The sequence below is a fragment of the Bidens hawaiensis genome, unplaced genomic scaffold (genome assembly GCF_021521415.1).
Source record: "Bidens hawaiensis isolate Kalapana, Puna unplaced genomic scaffold, B.hawaiensis_p1.1 tig00041075_1, whole genome shotgun sequence".
Lineage (NCBI taxonomy): Eukaryota > Viridiplantae > Streptophyta > Magnoliopsida > Asterales > Asteraceae > Bidens > Bidens hawaiensis.
In genome coordinates this window covers 42854-45977 of record NW_027497255.1, presented here as the reverse complement: position 1 = coordinate 45977, position 3124 = coordinate 42854, and positions in this window count along the sequence as shown.

Sequence of the window (3124 nt, the reverse complement as noted above, 5' to 3'; positions counted from 1 at the left end):
CTTTCAATAGGTTTTTTACTTATAACTTCCAATAGATTATTAAGTAGGATTGTTTTTGGGACAAATTAAAAATAAATAGCCATACGCATAACCTATGCCGTGTACACATTGAGAGCATGTTTGGGATTGAGTTTCAAAACAACTTATTTACATATTGTTTTTATCAAAATACTATTTTGAAAAACCATGATTCGTGGCTTTTAGAAAACTTTTTAACCGTTTTAAAAAGATAAAATAGAAAGATTTTTGTGATTGTCAACCATTTTTTTAACTTAATTATTGCTTTTTGAAACAACCAATAAGGTAATAAGTTGTTTTCAAACTCAATTTCAAACACGCTCTGAGTTCCATGATGTATATATAAGTTCTTCCATAGGTTAAATAGAACTACAACCGTCAAGTATTTGTATGTATATGGATATAGTAATACATCTACGTATGTGTGTCTCTATGCATGCACGAATATGAAGACTGTTTGTCAAATACTCTGAACACTTCTAAAATAACTTAAAATACTTGAAAGGAAATTACAAAGCAGAACAAAACAAATTAAAATACTCGTTACAATTGAAAATTTAAATAGTTAAAGAAAATTAAGAACGATGAAGAACAAGGTTGTGGCAGAGGCTACTTTATGTCACAATTTTCATCAAATAAATTTCGCATATCTATTATGAATATGTTGCTGGGTACAACAACCTAAGCAGATTATAATGTCATAGTTCACCGTTAAGTCTAAATGTGTCTTAATAGATTTACGCCCTTAGTTGCTAGCTAGAACTGTTTGTGTGTTTTTGTTGTGAATCATAATGTTCAAAGTGTTAGTGAGTATGCCCCAACTAAGGTAACAACTTAGTTCTAGAGTCATAAAAAACAAACTAACTACATTAAGCGTCTTAATATTAATTTAACCGATAATAATAAAAATGGTTTGTGTTAATGACTTGTTACACTTTTTAGATAGTTGTGAGTTTCTTTAAATACTGCTTAAGAGACTTTTATGAATGATTGATATCTTATTCATCTAAGACTCATTTAAAAACTATTTGATTCTTTGAGAAACTCTCATATTTAATAAAAGATAAGCCCAGTAAATAATAACTAAATTAATCATAACTACATATACTTATTTATGTTCACACTTCTTAAAAAAAGCATATTTAATGCTAAAAAAAACGGGTGCTGCTAAACATACCTCCACTTACACTATTTTTACTAAATATACAACCCCCCCTTAACTTATTAGATAAATTACTATTACCCTTTAACATTATTTATATACATATTAGTCCCTACAACATATTTTTCACTTAATAATCTTCACTATATATATCAAATTAAAAACTATCAAGTATTACTATTAATTTATTTTTTTAGTATTAATATTGTAAATATTTATAACATATATATTTTTATTTTAATAGTATATATATTTATAATATCCTTATTTTACCTCTTTATCTTTTACAAAATAAACCCGAAACTCGAAAACCTAAAACCCTAAACCCGAACCCTAAACTCTAAACCCTAAACCCGAAAACCTAAACCCTAAACCCGGACCCTAAACCCTATACCCTAAATCCGAAACCGGAAACCCGAAAACCTAAACCCTAAACCCGAAACCTAAACCCGAAAACCTAAACCCTAAACCCTAAACCCAAACCCTAAACTCGAAATAATAAAAAAAACGCAACTTGTAAAAAAAATATGAAATCCTTGTTTTTGTGCTAATTTGGTAATTATATAATTTCAAGGGGTAATATTAAAGTTGGTTTTTTCAGAGGGGGGGGGGGGGGTATGACAAGCAACCAAGGGGGGTATATTTAGCCTGACCCAAAAAAACTTAGAGTAAAATGTCATTTTCGTTCTTATGGTTTGGCAAACAATACGAATTTAGTACAAAAAAATTAATTTTTTTTATATGGACCATCCACGTTTTCCAATTCATGCCAATTACATCAAAATCACTAACCCGTTAAATTTAATCGTTAAGTTAGGGGTAGACATGTCTTTTCACTCTTTCTTTATTATAATACTTATTTCAGTGGACTGCGATTTTCGTCCTTGTGGTTTGTCTAAATCTGCGATTTTAGTCCGGTAGTTTCAAATTTGCAATCTTTTTCCCTATAGTTTCATTTCACTTGCAATTATACCCGAATTTATTAACCTCGTTAAGTCTTGTCGTTAACCCATTTATGTGCCCCTCACGTGAAGACCAGTTTTGTCATTTTTCTCCCCAAATAAACCTCAGTCCTAATTCGCAAGCCCCCCTCACGTGAGGGGCTGGGATGAGTTTAATGACCAGACTTAACGAGATTAATGAATTCGGGTTTAATTGCAAGTGAAATGAAACCATAAGGAAGAAAATTGCAAATTTGAAACTACTTAACTAAAACCGCAGATTTTGACAAAACACAGGGACGAAACCGCAGTTCACTGAAATAAGTATTATAATAAAGAAAGAGTGAAAAGACATGTTTACCCATGACTTAACGATTAAATTTAACAGGATTACCGATTTGGATGTAATCGGCAAGAAATGGAAAATGTTGACGGCCCATATGCAAAAAGCTAAACTTTTTGGACTAAATTCGCATTATTTGTCAAATCATACGGACGAAAATAACACTCTACTCAAAAACTTATTTTCATCAATTTTTTTAACATGCATGTATGTGTATGTTAGCATGTAAGTATGCATCCATATACGGAATGGTCCTATCTATGGATGTATACATGTGTACATGATGATGAAGTGCTTTTGCTTTGAATTATTTAAAGTCGTTTTCCATAGAGAGGGGGCCATGCATCCCTTAAAGTTGTCTAAGCTTCTCTCTGTAAAGAAATAAAGTTGTACCAAGCAACACACACCCACCTAATTTTTTTTCTTATAATGCTATTCCTTCCTTTTCTTTTGCATGTTCTGCTATTACAATAAACATATACATATACATATACTTTATCAACCCTAATAAAGTGGTAAAATTTAAAAAAGTTCAGAAAATAAAAAAAGTCAAAATTGAAATTCATTGTCAGTCAACAGTGAAAGAGTGTAAATAAACATACAAGTTTTCCTATTAAAAAAATGTACATGAAAAGTGGACCCATACCATGAGAATGTTGG